Source organism: Oncorhynchus mykiss, chromosome 22 (assembly GCF_057628025.1).
Source record: "Oncorhynchus mykiss isolate SJ-2025 chromosome 22, ASM5762802v1, whole genome shotgun sequence".
Taxonomy (NCBI): domain Eukaryota; kingdom Metazoa; phylum Chordata; class Actinopteri; order Salmoniformes; family Salmonidae; genus Oncorhynchus; species Oncorhynchus mykiss.
The window spans coordinates 31700729-31724494 of record NC_143043.1 but is presented as its reverse complement, the minus strand read 5'-3'; the positions used below and the strand labels follow the sequence as shown (position 1 = coordinate 31724494).

Below are 23766 nucleotides of genomic sequence, written 5' to 3'. Positions count from 1 at the left end.
AGCATTTATGCCAAAGATCGAGTTTGTATAATCGTAATAAAAATGTTGGCCAAACTAAGTATACCAAACATTAGGAACACCTTCCTAATTTTGTGTTGCATCTACCATTTTTGCCCTCAGAACAGCCTCAATTCGTCGGGGCATGGACTCTACAAGGTGTCGAAAGCGTTCCATGGGAATGCTAGCTCACTGCTTCCCACAGTTGTGTCAAGTTGGCTGGATGTGCTTTTGGTGGTGGACCATTCTTGATATATACGGGAAACCCAGCAGCATTGCAGTTCTTGACCCACTCAAACCGGTGCGCCTGGCACCTACTACCATACCCTGTTCAAAAGGCACTTAAATATTTTTTCCTACATATTCACCCTCAGAATGGCACACATACACAATCCATGTCTTAATTGTCTCAAGGCTTAAAATCATTCTTTAAAACACCAATGATATTCACTAAGTCAATGGTTTATATTTAGGATAGTGTTTGACAGCTTTGTAATTCTATTTTTAATCTTATTTCATTATTTAATATATTTTACATGTGATAAGGCCAGAGAGAGGTCCAGAGAAAATTACAGACACGTGTGATAATTTGAAGAACCCAAACGAGCCACATGAAGTCTTTTGATAGATAACATAAAAACCTTGAATGATAGCAGAATTCCAGTAGTTTACTCATCAACTAAGCAAGTTTTCAGTAAAATACCCCCCCCCCCCTTTGAAACCTTATCCTGAGTTATCTATAACCTTTATTTTGTGGCTCCCTGGAGAACACATGGGATAGAGACAGATACTTAGGCTAATTGAAGGGATTCATCATGACTTATCATTATGAACATGACCTATGATCCGCTACACTCAAAATCCACTGCTTTGCATCGTATAGGTCTACCGGTAACAATATTTTTAGACTCTTGGCATTTACCAGAGCAACCGAGTGAGAACGAGAATAGTAGAATGGTTCTGACAGCAGAACCACCAGGGCAATTACAGTGTAGTGGAATAAAGCTTGTAATTTTTTATCCATCCTCCTCTAGGGCTGAGAATTGCCAGGAATCTCCCGATACTTAGGTGCTGATATGTATTGCGATGCTCATGATTCTATATGTATTGCGATTCGATACTAGTGTTTTATTGCGATTCTATTTTTATTTTTTTTGAGAATTGATACTTGGAGTCATATAATCTATATAATATCGTCAAAAATAATTTTGCAATAGTCTAGTGTATCAATTTCTATCCCATCACTATTATCCTCTATGCAGGCCATGTGGATCTAAACACCTAGGCTCTGTGGAGGGGACCGTAGCATCTGGTTGAACAGAAACGGTATTCCTCAGTAATGCTCACTGCAAAAGTCATTACCAAACTCATTCAGCCTCCTCTCTCTTAGTTAATTCACTATATTGGAGAACAAAGCAAGCCAGGCGACTTTGAAGACTGTTGTTTTAACTCAAGACAAAGGATATACCTAAGCCAATATTTTTTTATAGGCCTTACAAGTTCATGTTATGATGGATATCATGACAGCCAGCCTGAACCGTACCATTCAGGCTATATCACAAGCTTTAAATATTTCATAGCCTGTAAATCCATATATGCAAATATGACAACAGGACAGAAATTCCTGACTGCAGTGTTTATGATTAGATTAGCCAATAGGCATTCACTCCGTCATGTCCCCGAAGGAGATGGCTGTCTGACGGAACCAGTGATGGCCTATTGGTACACATCTCCATGATTCTCATAACACTATGTGATTGGTGGCAGAAACCTTCGCCCATGAGTAGACTAGACTATTGCTTGTATGGAGCCAATAGCTTGCTTTAATTTATTATTCATTTAACTAGGCAAGTCAGTTAAGACTTCTTAGGGCTGAAATCCCGTTAACGGATCGATATGACAACAGCCAGTGAAAGTGCAGGGCGCCAAATTCAAAACAACAGAAATCTCAAACATATAAGTATCTTATACCATTTTAAAGGTAATCTCTCCACCACAGTGCCCAATTTCAAATAGGCTTTACGGTGAAAGCACCACAAACGATTATGTTAGGTCAGAGCCAAGTCACAAAAACACCCACAGCCATTTTTCCAGCCAAAGAGGAGTCACAAAAAGCAGAAATAGAGATAGAATGAATCACTAACCTTTGATGATCTTCATCAGATGACACTCATAGGACTTCATGTTACACAATACATGTATGTTTTGTTCGGTAAAGTTCATATTTATATAAAAAAATCTCAGTATACATTGGCGCGTTATGTTCAGTAGTTCCAAAAACATCCTGTGATTTTGCAGAGAGCCACATTAATTTACAGAAATACTCATTATAAATGTTAATGAAAATACAAGTGTTATACATGGAAATATAAATAAACTTCTGCTTAATGCAACCACTGTGTCAGATTTCAAATAAGCTTTACGGAAAAAGCAAACCATGCAATAATCTGAGTACGGCGCTCAGACAAACAAATGCTTATATCCGCCATGTTGGAGTCAACAGAAGTCAGAAATTGTATAAATATTCACTTACCTTTGATGATTTTCATCAGAATGTACTCCCAGGAATCCCAGTTCCACAATACATTTTTGTTTTGTTTGATAATGTCCATCATTTTTGTCCAAATAGCTACTTTTGTTTGGTAAACAAATCCAAACTCACAAAGCGCGTACACTAGTTGCAGAAATGTCAAAAAGTTCCGTTACAGCCTGTAGAAACTTGTCAAACAATGTATGGAATCAATCTCTAGCATGTTTTTAACATAAATCTTCAATAATATCCCAACCAGATAATTCCTTTGTCTTCAGAAAAGCAAAGGAACAGGAGATACCTCTCATGTGAAATCCGCCTGACTGCTGGCAGACCTCTGACTCATTCCCTTCTCATTCAGCCCTCCTTCATAGTAGAAGCCTCAAACAAGTTTCTAAAGACGGTTGACATCTAGTGGAAGCCTTAGGAAGTGCAACATGACCAATATACCACTGTATCTTCGATAGGGGCTGAGTTGAAAATCGACCAACCTCAGATTTCCCACTTCCTGGTTGGATTTTTTCTCAAGTTTTTGCCTGCCATATGAGTTCTATTATACTCACATTCATCATTCAAACAGTTTTATAAACTTCAGAGCGTTTTCTATCCAAATACACTAATAACATGCATATATTAGCAACTGGGACTAAGGAGCAGGCGGTTTACTCTGGGCACCTTATTCATCCAAGCTACTCAATACTGACCCCCAGCCATAAGAAGATAAACAAGGACTTAAGAAGGATACACCTCCACTGAAAGTGACTATTCTGCCCCCTTTGTCTCGCTTAGTCATTAAACCAAGTCTTCCTGTAATGATTTACAACTATCTATGCAAACGCAGAGCTATTTATATAGGACCCTCCACACTGCCAATATCTGGTTTGGCTGAGTGCCCTAGTCTACGCCACCATGGTAGAGGAACCGCTTGCATTTGGTTATTACTTTACAAATAAGCTTATCACAAGGTGTGGGTTTAAGACGTCTAAGGAATAAAAATGATCTCAAATCTCAACCAAACAGCTTTTTCTGAGAAGTTAAAATGGTAGGGCAGTGAATTCAGATACAAGACAAGTCAAAGTCTGTATTACTTGTCACAGTGTCTAGGTGTTAGTCAACCTCTCAGAACCTCCAGTGGTATCATTATGAGAGTGTATGGCTGTTTCAAACTACAAACGGCAGGAAATGGCAGTGATAACAACTAACTGAGGTAGACTATCTCTGGCATTCTACACATGAATGTTTGGGATCCATTCCAGAGCCACTATTCAAGGACAGTGTTATCCTGGAAACTTGATAACCTTAACAGACAGAGGCTGGTCATGGCCAAGAGCAGAGCAGACGAATGATCAACACAAACATACTTCGAGCATCAGAAATCATTACAACTAACACCATGAATTATTAACTTCAATGTTATCTTCTTTTAACTTATTTTTATTTTTTTCACACTAAAAACAACTTCACAACTCATTGGGGACAATACAATGTCACACATATTGGGAATTCCTTTCGGATGCTGTAATTATATCACGAGTTGACAGTAAATGCCACCCAATTACTCCAATTGCACTGTGATATTGGTCAACAAACAAATCTAAACCATACTTTGCAGTGTGTGTTTAAATGTGAATATGAATTCCCTGTATTTCCCTCACACAAATCTCTTTCTTTGCTTTTTTATGACACCTCACACACATGGCACACAGTACCAGTCAAAAGTTTGGACACATATACTCTATTCTACATTGTAGAATAATAGTGATGACATCAAAACTATTAAATAACACATGGAATCATCTAGTAACCAAAAAAGTGTTTAAAAAATCTAAATATATTTGAGATTCTTCAAAGTAGCCACCCTTTGCCTTGATAACAGCTTTGCACATTCTTGGCATTTTCTCAACCAGCTTCACCTGTAATGCTTTTCCAGCAGTCTTGAAGGAGTTCCCACATATGCTGAGCACCTGTTGGCTGCTTTTCCTTCACTCTGCGGTCCAACTCATCCCAAACCGTCTCAATTGGGTTGAGGTCGGGTGATTGCGGAGATCAGATCATCTGATGCAGCACTCCATCACTCTCCTTATTGGTCAAATAGCCCTTAACCAGCCTGGAGGTGTGTTTAGTCATTGTCCTGTTGAGAAACAAATGATAGTCCTACTAAGCGCGAACCAGATGGGAATGGCGTATTGCTGCAGAATGCTGTGGTAGCCATGCAGTTTAAGTGTGCCTTGAATTCTAAATATATCACAGACAGTGTCACCAGCAAAACATCCCCACACCATAACACCTCCTCCTCCATGCTTCACAGTGGGAACCACAAATGCGGAGATCATCCATTCAGCTACTCTACGTCTCACAAAGACATGGCGGTTGGAAACAAAAATCTCAAATTTGGACTCATCAGACCATAGGACAGATGTTCACTTGTCTAATGTCCATTGTTTGTGTTTCTTGGCCCAAGCAAGTCTCTTCTTCTTATTGGTGTCCTTAAGTAATTGTTTCTTTGCAGCAATTTGGCCATGAAGGCCTGATTCATGCAGTCTCCTCTGAACAGTTGATGTTGAGATGTGTCTGTTACTTGAACTCTGTGAAGCATTTATTTGGGCTGCAATTTCTGAGGCTGGTAACTCTAATGGACTTATCCTCTGCAGCAGAGGTAACTCTGGGTCTTCCATTCCTGTGGCAGTCCTCATGAGACCCAGTTTCATCATAGCACTTGGTGGTTTATGCGACTGCACTTGAAGAAACTTTCAAAGTTCTTGACATTTTCCAGATTGACTGACCTTCATGTCTTAAAGTAATGACTTGGTCATCTATCTTCTGTATATCACCCCTACCTTGCCACAACAAAACTGATTGGCTCAAATGCATTAAGAAGAAATTCCACAAATTAACTTTTACAAGGCATACCTATTCATTGAAATGCATTCCAGGTGACTACCTCATGAAGCTAGGTGAGAGAATGCCAAGAGCGTGCAAAGCTGTTATCAAGGCAAATGGTGGCTACTTTGAAGAATCTCAAATATAGTTTGATTTGTTTAAAACTTTTTTGGTTAGTACAGGATTCCATTTGTGTTATTTCTTAGTTTTAATGTCTTCACTATTCTACAATGTAGAAAATCGTAAAAATAAAGAATCCCTAGAATAAAGAAAAACCCTAGAATGAGTAGGTTTGTCCAAACTCTGGACTGGTACTGTATATACATACATATCCTATATGGTCGCTTACACAACTCACAGCATAACTGATTGGATATGCATCAATTACTTTAGTGCTTTAACAGGAGCAGAATGGGGGGGGGGGGGGGTATCTGGATTCTACAGCTTTCAAACAAGGGCTCTAACAATCATTACAGTTTAGGTCCGAGAATAGACATTGATTTGCAGCTGAAGCGAGCAAGAGAGCAGTTGCCGTATAAACATGTACAGTGAGGTTTCTGTTGAGGCCTCCAGTCCACTCTGGACAGACCTCCAACTTGTCTTTATAGCCTAGCCTGAACACAATTGTAAGGTCATAAAGGCACAGCCACCCCTGGTCCCAAATAAATAGCTGTAGTCTTGAACAAGGATGTACTGCAATGAGTGTTACTTCAATGTAATGTATTGGCCTGCCAACACTAGTGGCCCACGTGAACCTTTAACCCCTCTAAAAGGGAGGGCTTGCCATGCCTCCTCCCATGTTCTATTGGGGATAAATATTGCTGCATAAACATTTGGACAAATGCTGAGATTGAGAGTGGTTGTTTTCACATGGGATTTTTGTATGTGGGGCTAATTTCAGGTACTGCTGGTGTATGGGGAATAAAGCACTGCTTTGAACAAATGAGAGTTCGACAGAAAATAACCTCTATCTCCTGCAGAAAGGGGTAATCAACACATTAGTAACGAAATAAGAAAAATGTGTACCCAAATTAAACAACAAACTACTGTCTGAAGGAGAATGTCTAAATGACCATTAACCTATAGTGGGACATTGGAGACTGGAGGGGTTGTTATTAGTCCATGCCATGGAGGGTAATAGGCTACCTTGTATGTGTTACACTGCTTTCTGTTGTTCGTCAATGAATGTTTCTTTTGCATTTAAAACTTGTCTATTTGAACAAATGAAAAATGTACTTGTAAAACAAACTACAGGACAAAAATTACATCTGAAACATAAACTGTATCATTGCCATGGAGCTCATTTATAACATGAACACACAGTGTCAGCACTAAATCCAAAAGGTGTTGTGTTATTTCAAAACGAGCTCACTGAAACTTCAGTAGACATATACCCATAGAACGCTGAGACACTCAAGTGTCAACTATCTAAGTCTTCTGAAACAGCCTATCAGAAGAAAAAACACAATACAATCTCCCAGAACAGAATGTTCACTGAGGCATAAACCAATTCCAATATCATGGAGAGTTAGCATTGTTGTTACCACTCACTGTTACCTCTCCATTTCCAACACGGTGCCATTCTACCAAGGTTCACACAGCCATAGCTTACTAATGGGTTCCAACATTACCACTCTCTAACAGCTTGTAGAATTCAACAAATGGAAAAGCCTCGAGTCGTCGAAGGACAAGCAATTACGTTATAATACACCCCATTGTTCTTTTAATAGATGGCACTAAACCAGTTGTTTTTTTATGACTCATTTGGTTTAATCTACAACCAAACCAGTAGACACAGGCACAACGAGCTCCAGTTTTTGTTGTGGGATTCTACACTTTTATTAGTTCAAATTCCTTATTAATTGAAGATCATATTTGGAGTTGGAGTAAGATAATTCCAGTGTCACCGTCCTGGTGAACTGTTGCCATACATTGAAGAATGTTGGTGGGGGTTGTCAAGTCTTACATGTCTGCACATTATCCCATAAACTTAAGTGGGAGGATGGAAATGACTTTACGTTAATATAGAGCCTAAGTAGTCTTTACATCACCATATTTCGTGTCTAAAGTAAGGACCTAGATCTAGAAAAATCTCAGTTTGACCATATAATCACCAGATCAACAGGTGTTAGAGGTGGTGCCATTTAGGCCTAGGTTACATCCCGTGTCGTGATGATGCCTCTTTCAAACCTCACAGTCTTTGTTCCTAAAGCTTCCCCAATAGCCTTCAGAAATAAAGTGCCAACAGTCAGTATAATCATTCTTTAAAGATGAATCTAATGTCATGTGTAAACATCATGAAATAATGATAATAAGAATGTCCAATCTAATGACCAATTAGCATTCTAAATAATGTATTGAATAGGCATGAGGGTGAAGGTTGTTTTTGTACATGGTCTAAATGTCACCATTTTGACTGATACTGTAACAAGAAGTAACCGTGGCAGCAGGCTACTTACTAGTGAAAGCAACGTCTGCTGGTGTATTGAATCAACTTCCCCTCCCCCACTCATTGCGAACTATCAGCATGTGCAATACCCTTTAAATGTAGCTAATATCGTTACAGTTTGCAGAGTATATAAGAAAGAAAACTGATGAAGTAACTTTAAATACTCACACTTAATAATAAAAAAAATCGGGGAAACAATAGCCACCAAAAGCACTACTATGTCCAAATAAAAGGGCAACGTTTTGATAAGCCTAGCTCGTTACTACTAATAATAATACAATATAAAATAAAGAACAATGTTCCTTCGGGAAACATTTATACACATGTAAAGTGATTAATGTGACCCAGTAAATGATTCATAACAGTGTTACTAAGTTCAGCAAGTAATTACATGCAACAATGTATCATTCATGAAATTACAATGTTCCAATTCATGAAACTTGAGCGAAAGTTTGAACTTACCTTTCTCAGAGAGTGAGCTTGTGGTGTTGCCGACTTGCCGCCACCTCTTCCACTTGGATAGCCCCCAACTTCAGTGAGCAAGAAACGACTTTCCTCCCATTTTGCTTATCATAATTCAAGTTCTGACCACCGGTGCAATCTCTGCGTTCCGAAGGTAACATAAACGGTCTAAAATATATTTCCTCGCGAATGTTTGTGTGGGATGTAAAGTTTAAAGAAGCTTGAGGTCTAAATAAAGCTGAGGATGTGTGGAATAGAGTTTCCGGCGATTCTGAGAATGAAACGAAGAGACCGCAGCAAACACTCATCGGCAGAGAGAGAGAGAGAGGGAGAGAGAAAGGGAGAGGGTGGGGGGGTATTATTTCCCTTGTTTATTTCCCTTTTTGTTTATTGTCTATTCCACTTGCTTTGACAATGTAAACACGTGTTTCCCATGCCAATAATGCCCTTTGAATTTACTTGAATGGAGGGGTTAGGGGGACTGTCATGACCTACAATGTATTTTATTGTAGGTCATGACAGTCTATCTATCTATCTAGCACCTGACCTTAAACCTGCTTATTCAAAACATGACATTTCTTCCAGTAAAACTTAACTAAATGACCATGTGGTTATCATGTTGACCACAAGTAATTTCCTTTACAGCTAGAGCAACTAGTGCTAGTGAATGGCTTTGTTTGACCTTTATTGTGCAATTTGTTATGGTTTAAAAAAAGTAATTTGTATTATATTGCCTTGTACATAATGTAGGCCTTCATGTGGTCTCAGAACATGGTCACGGCAAAACTACAATCAAAGAACATTGTGGCTAGATTAATGTATTGTCTTTGGTAGCCTAATTGTCTTTTTTACATTGCATTTGAACATTTTAAAAGGCTAATATAAATGATTGATTAATTTCATTGCAACCCAATATAATACGTATTTTGTGATATAATTTCAAACTAGGCCTATGTATTACTTTAGATGCTCAAATTATATTGTTTGATTAGACATCTACATCAATCAAGAATATACTAAACGGTAATCCCAAAATATATATTTTAAATTAGTCAGAATTCCAAGATTGAAGAATTGCAGTCATTATAATCTTAGTTTTGTTAAAAATTACTAATATGCACCATATAATGCACAAAGGCCAAAAACCCTGGGTTGGTTGGATCTAGTAAAACAAAAGGACTACAGCAGCTGAAGTCTTTTCATGATGCAACTCTACATTGTATGTGGCCTTAGCGGTCAATACCCCTCCCCCACAGTTCCGTATTTTTCGCCTGCCGAGTCACATAGTGGTTGATTAATTCTCTTTTCGCCTTGCTCAGTCATTCAGATTTGGAAAGTAAATAACAAGTTGACATCATTACAGCTCGACATTGGTGTGACACATTCCTTTGGTTACCGTATGAGCTTGAATATTTGCGCACAAAGACTACAGAATTATGTAATTTAATCATAAAATAAAATGTTATTGGTCTCGTACACATATTTAGCAGATGTTATCGCAGGTGTAGCAAAATGCTTATGTTCCTAGCTCCAACTGTGCAGTAATATTGAAATATTAGAACAGGCAATGTCAGAGTCCGGGATATAAATATATATGTATATTATTGTGTGTATAGACATTATTGGTAGTATATGAATATAACATTGTAGCAGTTATATAGGATAGGCATTGACTAGAATACAGTATATACATATGAATTGGGAAAAACAGTATGCAAACATTATTACTATGACCAGTGTTCAATAACTATGTATACTGAACAAAAATATAAATGCTACATGCAACAATTCATTGAAATGAATTCCTTAGGCCCTAATTTATGGATTTCACATGACTGGGAAGGGGCACAGCCATGGGTAGACCTGGGAAGGCATAGGCCCACCCACTGGGGAGCCAGGCCCAGCCAATCAGAATGAGTTTTTCCCCACAAAAAAGCTTTATTACAGACATAAATACTCCTCAGTATCATCAGCTGTCTGGGTGTCTGGTCTCAGATGATCCCGCAGGTGAAGAATCCAGGAGGGAATGTCATGGGCTGGCGTGGTTATACGTGGTCTGCGGTTGCGAGGCTGGTTGGACGTACTGCCAAATTCCCTAAAACAACATTACATTCTCTGGTAACAGCTCAGATGGACATTCCTGCAGTCAGCATGCCAATTGCACACTCCCTCAAAACTTGAGACATCTGTGGCATTGTGTTGTGGGACACAACGGAACATTTTAGATTGGCCTTTTATTGTCCCCAGCACAAGGTGCACCTGTGTATTGATCATGTTGTTTAATCAGCTTCTTGATATGGCACACCTGTCAGGTGGATGGATTATTTTGGCGAAAGAGAAATGCTCACTAACAGGGATGTAAACAAATTTGTGCACAAATTTGGAGATAAAAAAGCTTTATGTATGGAACATTTCTGGAATAATTTATTTCAGCTCATGGAACATAGGTCCAACACTTTACATGTTGCGTTTACATTTTTGTTCAGTATACACTACCGTTCAAAAGTTTGGGGCCACTTAGAAATGCCATTGTTTTTGAAAGAAAAGTACATTTTCTGTCCATTTAAATAACATAAAATTGCTCAGAAATACAGTGTAGACATAGTTAATGTTGTAAATGACTATTGTAGCTGGAACGGCAGATTTTTTTTTAGGGAATATATATATAGGCATACAGAGGCCCATTATCAGCCACCATCACTCCTGAGTTCCAATGGCACGTTTTGTTAGCTAATCCAAGTTGATCATTTTAAAAGGCTAATTGATCATTAGAAAACCCTTTTGCAATTATGTTAGCACAGCTAAAAACTGTTGTTCTGATTAAAGAAGCAATAAAACTGGCCTTCTTTAGACTCGTTGAGTATCTGGAGCATCAGCATTTGCGGGTTAGATTACAGGTCAGAGTAGGCTACCTACCATGCACACGCTTTATAAACGATAGCGATAGAGTCATACCTATGAAATAACACTGTAATTACATAGTACTTTATTAATCTCTTTGTGATTGCATTGTTCTGAATTTGAGTGTTTTCGTTGTAATAACAATAATGTAATAATTATTATAATTGGAGAAGCAGTCCACCATGTAATGACCAAACAAATACAATGCTGGTATTAATGTAATATGTAACAACATTTTATGTTGCTATTAGAGTTTTTACAGTGTAACTTCACATGTGTAAACTGTTACCCGTTTCCACATTTTTATTTCAACAGTGATAGTGATATGATACAAACTGTATACTGTAGCCTAGCTGTGTCCTCAGAGCATGCACAGACCAGCTGGCTGGAGTGTTTATGGACATATTCAATCTCTCCCTATCCCAGTCTGCTGTCCCCACATGCTTCAAGACGGCCACCATTGTTCCTGTACCAAAGAAGGCAAAGGTAACTGAACGAAATGACTATCACCCCGTAGCACTTACTTCTGCCATCATGAAGTGCTTTGAGAGACTAGTCAAGGATCATATCACCTCTACCTTACCTGTCAACCTAGACCCACTTCAATTTGCTTACCGCACGATAGGTCCACAGACTATGCAATCGCCATCACACTGCACACTGCGCTATCCCATCTGGACAAGAGGAATACCTATGTAAGAATGCTGTTTATTGACTACAGCTCAGCATTCAGCACCATAGTACCCTCCAAGCTCAGCATTAAGCTTGAGACCCTGGGTCTCGACCCCGCCCTGTGCAATTGGGTCCTGGACTTCCTGACGGGCCGCCCCCAGGTGGTGAAGGTAGGAAATAACATCTCCACTTCACCGATCCTCAACACTGGGGCCACACAAGGGTGCGTGCTCAGCCCCCTCCTGTACTCCCTGTTCACCCATGACTGCGTGGCCATGCACGCCTCCAACTCAATCATCAAGTTTGCAGACAACACAACAGTAGTAGGCTTGATTACCAACAACGACAAGACAGCCTACAGGGAGGAGGTGAGGGCACTCGGAGTGTGATGTCAGGAAAACAATCTCTCACTCAACGTCAACAAAACAAAGGAGATGATCGTGGACTTCAGGAAACAGCAGAGGGAGAATCCCCCTATCCACATCGATGGGACAGCAGTGGAGAAGGTGGAACGTTTTAAGTTCCTCGGCGTACACTGAAGACTGAAATACAGCTTCTATCTCAAGGCCATCAGACTCTTAAACAGCCATCACTAACACAGAGAGGCTGCTGCTTGCATACAGACTTGAAATCATTGGCCAATTAAATAAATGGATCACTAGTCACTTTAATAATGCCACTTTAATAATGTTTACATATCTTGCATTACTCATCTCATATGTATATATTGTATTTTATACCATCTATTGCATCTTGCCAATGCCGCTCAGTCATTGCTCATCCATATATGTACATATTCTTATTCCATTCCTTTACCTAGATTTGTTTGTATTAGGTCGTTGTTGTGGAATTGTTAGATCACATGTTAGATATTGCTACACTGTTGGAACTTGAAGCACAAGCATTTCGCTACACTCGCAATAACATCTGCTAACCATGTGTATGGGACCAATCAAATTTGATTTGATTTGATTTAGTAACAATTTAGTTTCAGCAGAACTGCTAAATGGGCTCGTATATCAAAAGCATCATTCATAGGTCAAATTGAATATCAATAGAATGAATTGGAATTTCTATGTTATCATGACAGGAAATCCCCAAATACATTATATAGTGTTTAACATCAAACAATTCTTTAGAGTGAAGTTGCTGTTTTTTTGCATCACAGATATATCTGGAGACATATGATCTCGCTTTCACTCTATAATTGTTTGTAACAACTATCTCTTTACTATCCAGATTAATGAGATATATTGGCTGTAAATACAGATTCAAGTGTTTGATCATATTCAACTTCACATTGTCTTATTACATTATAACCCCCTTATTTATTTTTACATACACCGGATAGGTGCAATGAAATGTGTTGTTTTACAGGGTCAGCTATAGTAGTACGGAGCCCTTGGAGCAAATTAGTGTTAAGTTCCTTACTCAAGGGCACATCCACAGATTTTTCACCCTGTCAGCTCAGTATTCAAACCAGTGACCTTTCGGGTTACTGGCCAAACGCTCTAACCACTAGGCTACCTGCCTACCTTATTTATGGGTCAAATGAGCAAAAACATGGACTTTCATATCTGCACGTGTAGCCACACTATCCAGGCCTCTGGTGATGTTGTGTTCTGAGATACATGTCTAGCTGGCTATAGTTTTCTGCCCTGAAGTACACCAATGGCCCTGAAGTACACCAATTCTTATTGCTGGGCTTTATTTGTAGCCTGTGTGCACAGCTATTAGTGTATGTGTGGTAAAGAGCACTTCCTGCCATGGTGCTGGGGCTGACCTCCTAACAAAGAACAGGTTCAATCTGCTTCCCCTCCCCCAACCCGGGAGACTGATGAGGGTCACATGACCTTTCTAGGCGGCACTGAGCGGGGGATGGTAATATATTGATGTGGGGGAAGGGTGCTGCTAGTCACACCACTCTTGTTTGTCTGGTATTAGGCCTGGGAAGCGCTGGCAAAGCACAGCCTCTAGCTGGGATTATCCAGCTGTGTCTCTGTTTCTCACAGTGCTGCAGTACCATCAACATATTGGATTTAGCTCCCAAGCCCTCCTGCTTTATTCATACCATAAAGAGATTACGAGCACAGGCAGGGTGTGAGTCAGTCTGGCAGGGCCAAGACCATCCACCCACCAACACAGAAGCCTACTGTGTGTGTGTTAGAGTGTGTGTGCGCGAGTCAGCGCCTGTGTATGCCTCTGTGAGTGCATGCACGTGTGTGTGTGTGAGGAAAGGCTTTGTGTACTCAGTAACACTGAACCACCCCTCCCCCACTCCCATCCCTCCCATCCCCCACTGCAAGCAGCCACACAGGCGGGAGACGCATTAGGGTTTCTTTGGTGCTGTTATGTCATACAGACCCATTTTCCAGACACAGCAACACATCGTACAAGAAAAACAAAGCTATTTTCAGACACAGAATTTGAGTATGTTTACCTTCATATGAAATTTGACTTCACAGAAGGAATATACTTTTTATATGACTACACAATTTCCTGCAAATGTATACAACCTTCTTCTTACATAGATCTATACTTACATATTACATTTATTTTTGTCATTTAGCAAATGCTCTTATCTGGAGCGACTTACAGGATATGTCTCACCTACTCAAAATCACATTTTATTTGTCACATTCGCTGAATACAACAGGTGTAGTAGACCTTACAGGACACCTACAGCACCCGATGTCACAGGAAGGCCAAAAAGATCATCAAGGATATCAACCACCCGAGCCACTGCCTGTTCACCCCACTATCATCCAGAAGGCGAGGTCAGTACAGGTGCGTCAAAGCTGGGACCGAGAGACTGAAAAACAGCTTCTATCTCAAGGCCTTCAGACTCTTAAACAGCAATCACTAGCACATTAGAGGCTGCTGCCTATAGGAATAGACTAGGAATCACTGGCCACTTTAAGGAATGGAAAACTAGTCACTTTAATAATATTTATATATCTGGCATAACTTATCTCATATGTATATACTGTATTCTATTGTCACGTCTGCTCCTGCTCCTCCCCTCCGGCGTACGACGTCGCCAGAGTACTAACCACCGGTCCTGGGATTCATCACAGGTGTGCGTAATGATGAGTGCCAGGTGTGCGTAATGATGAGTGCCAGGTGTACGTAATGATGAGGACCGGTGGTTAGTACTCTGGTGACGTCGTACGCCGGAGGGGAGGAGCAGGAACAGACGTGACATCTATACTATTCTACTGTATCTTAGTCACTTAGTGTTTACGTATCTGGCATTACTCCTCTCATGTGTATATACTGTTTTCTAAACTATTCTATGGTATCTCACTTAATAATGCATGCATAGCTTGCATTACTCATCTCATATGTCTATACTGTTTTTCTATACTATTCTACTGTATCTTAGTCCGTTTCACTCTGACATCGTTTGTCCGTATGTATATAGTCTTAAGTCATTCCTACTTAGATTTGTGTGTATTGGGTAAATGTTCTGTAATTTGTTAGATATTACTGCACTGAGGGAAGGCTTTGTGTAACACTGTACCACCCCTCCCCCACTCCCATTGCGGTCAGAGGCAGAGCAGTTGCCATATCAGGCAGTGATGCAACCAGTCAAGATGCTCTCGATGGTGCAGCTGTAGAACTCTTTGATGCCAAATCTTTCCAGTCTCTTGAGGGGGAATAGGCGTGCCCTCTTCACGACTGTCTTGGTGTGTTTGGACCATGATAGTTTGTTGGTGATGTGGACACCAAGGAATTTGAAGCTCTCAACATGCTTCACTACAGCCCTGTCGATGAGAATGGGGGTGGCTCAGGTATTCAAACCAGCAACCTTTGGGTTATTGGCTCAACACGCTTAACCACTAGGCTACCTGCCGCACTACAATAATTATCTGCTAAGATAGGAAATATGTACAGTACCAGTCAAAAGTTTGGACACACCTAGTCATTCAAGGATTTTTCTTTATTTTGACTATTTTCTATATTGTGGAATAATAGTAAATACATCAAAACTATGAAATAACACATATGGAATCATGTAGTAACCAAAAAAGCGTTAAACAAATCAAAATATATTTCACATCTCAACATCAACGTCCTTTGCTCTGATGAGTCCAAATTTGAGATTTTTGGTTCCAACCGCCGTGTCCTTGTGAGACGCAGAGTAGGTAAACGGATGATCTCCGCATGTGTGCTTCCCACCTTGAAACATTGAGGAGGAGGTGTGATGGTGCTGGTGACACTGTCTTGTTATTTATTTAGAATTCAAGGCTCACTTAACCAGCATGGCTACCACAGCATTCTGCAGCAATACACCATCCCATCTGGTTTGGGCTTAGTGGGACTATCATTTGTTTTTCAACAGGACAATTACCCAACACACCTCCAGGCTGTGAAGGGCTACTTGACCAAGAAGGAGAGGGATGGAGTGCTGCATCAGATGACCTGGCCACCACAATCCCCCAACCTCAACCCAATTGAGACGGTTTGGGATTAGATGGACCACAGAGTGAAGTAAAAGCAGCTACCAAGTGCTCAGCATATGTGGGAACTCCTTCATGACTGTTGGAAAAGCATTCCTCATGAAGCTGGTTGAGAGAATACCAAGAGTGTGCAAATCTGTCATTAAGGCAAAGTGTGGCTACTTTGAATAATATCAAATATAATCTAAATGTTTTGGTTACTACATGATTCCATATGTGTTATTTCATAGTTTTGATGTCTTCACTATTATTCTACATTGTAGAAAATAGTAAAAATAAAGAAAAACCCTTTTGACTGGTACTGTACATATGTTCACACACTGAGGAATGCAAAGGGTTACTCCAGTGCATTCTTTCTCGGCTATAGTCAAATGCCTTACAGACCAAAGGGAAGGAGAGAGGGAGAGAAAAGGCGGGAAAAGCAGACATATCAGAGATTGAAGGGCTGAGGTCAGGGGTCAAGGGTTGATGACCTGTGGATCCTGCTGCTTCCCCTCCTCTCCTCCCTCCATCTCCTCCCTCCTCCTTCCTCTCCCTCACCAGGCACTCAAGCAGTAAGTGCTACAGAATGGCATTACAGTTTATGTCTCTAGGAGGCATGTCTTCTAATGTACTGTGAATGTAGAAAATAATGTGGAAAACAGGTAATAGCTGTGGATGAAAAGCAACTTAATTCCCTTCATAATTGAGAAGTTGTCTCTTATAGAAAATCTATCTTTATTTGGCTCTATTACAACAACAATCAGAATCCAAACTGCAGTCTGTTTACTCATAATCTGGGCATAATACTAATCTAATACTGCTCAAGATGTCTTGGGTCAAGAAAATGTCAGAAAGGCTAAATAAAGCCTAAAATTTGCAATGATATCGACATTCATTTCAAATCAAATCAAATCAAATCAAATGTATTTATATAGCCCTTCTTACATCAGTTGATATCTAAAAGTGCTGTACAGAAACCCATCCTGAAACCCCAAACAGCAAGCAATGCAGGTGTAGAAAAACAGTGGCTAGGAAAAACTCCCTAGAAAGGCCAAAACCTAGGAAGAAACCTAGAGAGGAACCAGGCTATGAGGGGTGGTCAGTCCTCTTCTGGCTGTGCCGGGTGGAGATTATAACAGAACATGGCCAAGATGTTCAAATGTTCATAAATGACCAGCATGGTCAAGTAATAATAATCACAGTAGTTGTCGAGGGTGCAACAAGTCAGCACCTCAGGAGTAAATGTCAGTTGGCTTTTCATAGCCGATCATTGAGAGTATCACTCCCGCTCCTGCTGTCTCTAGAGAGTTGAAAACAGCAGATCTGGGACAGGTAGCACGTCCGGTGAACAGGTCAGGGTTCCATAGCCGCAGGCAGAACAGTTGAAACTGGGGCAGCAGCACGGCCAGGTGGATGGGGACAATAAGGAGTCATCATGCCGGGTAGTCCTGAGGCATGATCCTAGGGCTCAGGTCCTCCAAGAGAGAGAAAGAAAGAGAGAAAGAGAGAATTAGAGAGAGCATACTTAAATTCACACAGGACACCGGATAAGACAGGAGAAGTACTCCAGATATAACAAACTGACCCTAGCCCCCCGACACATAAACTACTGCAGCATAAATACTGGAGCCTGAGACAGGAGGGGTCAGGAGACACTGTGGCCCCATCCGATGATACCCCCGGACAGGGCCAAACAGGCAGGATATAACCCCACCCAGTTTGCCAAAGCACAGCCCCCACACCACTAGAGGGATATCTTCAACCACCAACTTACCATCCTGAGACATGGCCGAGTATAGCCCACAAAGATCTCCACCACGGCACAACCCAAGGGGGGTGCCAACCCAGACAGGAAGATCACATCAGTGACTCAACCCACTCAAGTGACGCACCCCTCCTAGGGACGGCATGGAAGAGCACCAGTAAGCAAGTGACTCAGCCCTTGTAATAGGGTTAGAGGCAGAGAATCCCAGTGGAGAGCGGGGAACCGGCCAGGCAGAGACACCAAGGGCGGTTCGTTGCTCCAGAGCCTTTCCGTTCACCTTCACACTCCTGGGCCAGACTACACTCAATCAAATGACCTACTGAAGAGATGAGTCTTCAGTAAAGACTTAAAGGTTGAGACCGAGTCTGCGTCTCTCACATGGGTAGGCAGACCATTCCATAAAAATGGAGCTCTATAGGAGAAAGCCCTGCCTCCAGCTGTTTGCTTAGAAATTCTAGGGACAATTAGGAGGCCTGCGTCTTGTGACCGTAGCGTACGTGTAGGTATGTACGGCAGGACCAAATCGGAAAGATAGGTAGGAGCAAGCCCATGTAATGCTTTGTAGGTTAGCAGTAAAACCTTGAAATCAGCCCTTGCCTTAACAGGAAGCCAGTGTAGGGTGGCTAGCACTGGAGTAATATGATCACATTTTTTGGTTCTAGTCAGGATTCTAGCAGCCGTATTTAGCACTAACTGAAGTTTATTTAGTGCTTTATCCGGGTAGCCGGAAAGTAGAGCATTGCAGTAGTCTAACCTAGAAGTAACAAAAGCATGGATTAATTTTTCTGCATCATTTTTGGACAGAAAGTTTCTGATTTTTGCAATGTTATGTAGATGGAAAAAAGCTGTCCTTGAAACACTCTTGTTATGTTCGTCAAAAGAGAGATCAGGGTCCAGAGTAACACTGTGTGTCATCCGCATAGCAGTGAAAGTTAACATTATGTTTTCGAATGACATCCCCAAGAGGTAAAATATATAGTGAAAATAATAGTGGTCCTAAAACGGAACCTTGAGGAACACCGAAATTTACAGTTGATTTGTCAGAGGACAAACCATTCACAGAGACAAACTGATATCTTTCCGACAGACCAAACCAGGCCAGAACTTGTCCGTGTAGACCAATTTGGGTTTCCAATTTCTCCAAAAGAATGAGGTGATCGATGGTATCGAAAGCAGCACTAAGGTCTAGTAGCACGAGGACAGATGCAGAGCCTCGGTCTGACGCCATTCAAAGGTCATTTACCACCTTCACAAGTGCAGTCTCAGTGCTATGATGGGGTCTTAAACCAGACTGAAGCATTTCGTATACATTGTTTGTCTTCAGGAAGGCAGTGAGTTGCTGCGCAACGGCTTTTTCTAAAATTTTTGAGAGGAATGGAAGATTCGATAAAGGCCAATAGTTTTTTATATTTTCTGGGTCAAGGTTTGGCTTTTTCAAGAGAGGCTTTATTGCTGCCACTTTTAGTGAGTTTGGTACTCATCCGGTGGATAGAGAGACGTTTATTATGTTCAACATAGGAGGGCCAAGCACAGGAAGTAGCTCTTTCAGTAGCTTAGTTGGAATAGGGTCCAGTATGCAGCTTGAAGGTTTAGAGGCCATGATTATTTTCATCATTGTGTCAAGCGATATAGTACTAAAACACTTAAGTGTCTCTCTTGATCCTAGGTCCTGGCAGAGTTGTGCAGACTCAGGACAACTGAGCTTTGGAGGAATACGCAGATTTAAAGAGGAGTCCGTAATTTGCTTTCTAATGATCATTTCATGAATACATAGTCTCGTTGGAAAGTAAACATACGAAAGCTTTTAGATTGTAATACAGGCTAAATTAATATTAAAGGTCCTTTTCCACAGCCAGACATGATATTTGGTGACATTGTCTCTGATTTCAATAGCCAAAATAGAACGTCTGAAAAGAGCACTGGTGTCATAGGGCATGTGTTTGCTATAGCATGAAGTGTGCCCCAGCATGTGCAATGCAGATTACTTTAATGGTACTGCTAGTTGAAATGTCAGCAATTCCAGGTTTCCATGGAGATATACCCTTCACACTCAGTAGCTTTATAGAAACTAAAATGTTCTGTTCTAATTCACTGTCCACGGAGGTGACAAAGCTCACTCAAAACCATGGTTTGATCTAACTTTAATTCAAACCAATGTGTACCACCACCGCAATGCTATCCAGTAACAACATTGTGAAGGACAAAACCTGTTTTAGTATGCAATTAGACCTTGATGATATTTATACATCATAAAACAGGATTCAATTTCATGAAAGAGGAAAGCAAGCCACATACAGTATTAACATGACACATTTCAGCCAACAGTGTCTGGTTTTTACCTTCCACAATGCCCCCTATGGGCAACTAAATGCTTCGGATATGGTTAATGATTTCCACCTAACAGCCTGGATACATCTTAAACAATTTATGATTTATACAGAGAGAAATTAGTAAATGTAAATCTCACTGGAGATCTGATACCGACAATGTATTGTTTGCTGGGGGATGGGGATGAATGCTATAGCTAGTTACTGCTGTGTAGTCAGTGGATTCAGCCCAGAGTTTTGTCATGTCAGCATATTGCTGTGTAATGGGGCCATCCACTCAGCCAATGACAGTTGTAATGCAGCTAAGTGAGCTGTCACCCCACACTATCACCTGGTTTTACTTACAGGATTGTTTGTATGCATTGGGTCTACTTAATTACTGAGCTGCATGCCCTAGTCCCTACAAAGACACATATCAATGACACTGGCTGTATGCAGTATGGGCCAGGGATTTTGCATGTGGCAGAGGAAAGGTGTTGTGTAAGGTGGACTGGAGGAAAAGACAAGCAGTATTTATCTCATCATGATAAAGGTCATTCATATGAGGTTGACAAGCCCTTCCTGATGATCTTTTACCAGGTGAGACGAGAGTGATAGAACAATGCCAATCAATATATCATCTAGTAAAATAGGTCATAAAATCATTATACAAATGTTGTATATGTTTGTGTGTGTGTGTGTGTGTGTGTGTGTGTGTGTGTGTGTGTGTGTGTGTGTGTGTGTGTGTGTGTGTGTGTTTGTGTGTGTGTGTGTGTGTGTGTTTGTGTGTGAGAGAGAGAGAGTAAGAGAGGAGAGAGAAAACAAAACCCATTTAGAATCCAAGACCTGTTCTATTTTCCATTATATATCTTATTTTGGTCATTATGATCCTCAGACAAGAAAAACAAAAGTAATTATCCATTGTTTACTATTAATGCTGAATCTTCTCCTGGAAATAATTATTTCCATATAAAAAGTACGAAACAAAGTAGAGGGCTCAGCATCCAAAAGTTGTGTGTGGCAGCATTGCCATCTAGTGGACACTAAATGCACTGACGCTAGAGTGGACAAGTCAAGGTTAGCCCACCCAGCAAAATAATAAACATTGAGTTTCTCTTTCTACCCGGCTGACTGCCGCTGAGGGACACTCACACATCAATCAAAATACATTGAGCACATTAAAGTATATAATTAAATTCTACAGATATTGGAAATAACTAAATGAAGCTGTCCACTTTGGGAAGCTTGTAGAGATGGTAGAGATGAGAATAGCAGCATGCTGATCTGAGTACCTACAGTGCTGCACAATGCAGTGTTGTTTAGGGAGCTGCTGGTGATTGTCAGAACAATGTTCCCAGGGCGTCTATGTTTAGAACTCTTTCACACTGAACAGTTTTTCCGACCTCATACAGAGGATAAATATTGTCACAGGGAATATGGGAAAGTCTTGTGAATAGATACTGCCTATTAAGTCCAGTTTAGACTCTAGAGTTACAAACAAAGACTACTGTACCAAATTGAGAGGGGCCATTGTAAGTCTGAGGAGAGTGTAATAATTTCCTAAGACTGGAATTGTGACATACTCAGTTATTTTATTAGAACCCCGTGAAATGAAGCCCAGCTCTCATGGTTGAATATCTGGCCAATGTAAAAAAAAGACACTAATTTAAGTCATGGCTTTTAAATCTGATAAACCAAGATTAAAGTCTGTAGTATTGGCAAGGAGTTGATAACTGTCATCAATGCATATTGAAATGTTCCAAAAGAAGCCAAAATACATTCTCTCAAATGATGCCCCCTGGTTGTAGGAAATAAAACCGCCATGTCAAGAATGAAAAACATTTCGTGACTACACTAGAATCTAGATCTAATCGTTATATAATTTAAGATACTGTAGTGTTTGTGTTTTAAATGGCACCATTTCAGCCCTACTTGCCTCCACTTGGAAGATATCTTGCATCTGTTGTAATGATGTCATCCCCGGTGTCAGCACTCATGATGCCATGAGACATCATCATGTTTGCTGTTATTTTTGGCTTTTGAGCAGCTTATACGGTATCTCAATATCATCCCAGAGACCTCAGCAATGTGCAATCGTGTCGTGCTTTTAAATGAATAAGGGATCATCTGTAGCGATGAAAGACTTGTATGGGAGGGCTTGTATGGGAGGTCTGGGAACTGTCCCTTTCTTTTGCCAGTGGTCTGTTTTCTCTGCAGTAGGCTGAAGAATATCATGCAATGGCTATAGATAGTATTGTCTGCTCTGAGACCAAATAGAAAGTGTTGGGGGGGAATACGTGAAAATGAAAGGTGAGCCAGCCATGTAAAGGTGTTCTGCATTCATTCCACAACAGAAAGTGTTGGATTTATTGGAGGGGTTAAGGTTAAAGGCCCAATACAGCTGTTTTTATATCAATATCAGACCGTTTCTGGGTAACAATTAAGTACCTTAGTGTAATAGATTTCCATTAAAATGGGCAAAAATAGCTTTCTAGCAAAAAACTATTTCTCAAGTAAGTATTTTGCAAATAATGTCTGGAATTGGTCTGAGTGTGGAGTCTATTAACCAATTTACCGCAAGGGGATGTCACCATGGAAAGCCAAAACTCCCGCCCATGCAAACCTACTGATTAGAAGATCCTGTGGAGATTGTATTATCACCCAGCAACTATAAGGAAATAACACGGATCACATTTTGAAACACTTTGACAGTGTTAGTTTTATAAGCTGTTGTACAATAGGACATGTATTTTGAATTTTGATTGCACTGGGTTTATAAGATGAGTGACTTACACATTCCACATCGACCTCTATATATTGTGTTTGTGATGGTTGTAGCAGAGGCCATTATGGTTCAGAGATACTCATCTATAATACCACTGTTGGTGTTGACCAGGCTACTGACTGACAGAGTCTGTATGACCAAACATGGGCTTCAATGAAGAACACTGGCAGATGGCAAAGTGAGGAGGTCCATGGGACTGTTAATACCTTGATGTATTTCAGTTAATCATACTCTGTTCCTCCAAAGACGCTAGTTATAAAATAATCAAATGTGAACTTTACAGGATAAGTAACAAGAGCAACGATCAACATGATCACAATCACTATCAGAACCTATACAAACGAAATGACCTCATTTAATTTGATCGATAATGTCATTGGTACACACATAGAGGTAGGCAACTTTCAATCTGTCTGCTTTTGTTTCATGCATTGGATAGGCTACTGCTTGAACACTAGAGTATTTTACAGCTTATGTACTTAGTCTGCCCATACCTCACTAAAATAACTCAAGCTATCTTGTTCTTGATCATCAGTCAGGATCCTGTACATGCTTGTCCCTTCTGATCTTCATA

General features: G+C 40.4%; 1 protein-coding gene across 2 annotated transcripts in view; it reads right to left on the bottom strand.

The window, feature by feature from the left end:
* Window positions 1-8652, bottom strand: part of LOC110501647 (F-box-like/WD repeat-containing protein TBL1X) — a 32846-nt gene extending 24194 nt beyond the window's left edge. Inside the window, exon 1 of one of the 2 annotated variants that reach the window (XM_021579350.3) lies at window positions 8319-8652. The gene's annotated coding sequence lies outside the window, so the exon portion shown is untranslated. The remainder of the gene's footprint in view (window positions 1-8318) is intronic. The other variant, XM_090215845.1, reaches the window with a different exon arrangement.
* Between the last annotated feature and the right edge of the window lie 15114 nt (window positions 8653-23766).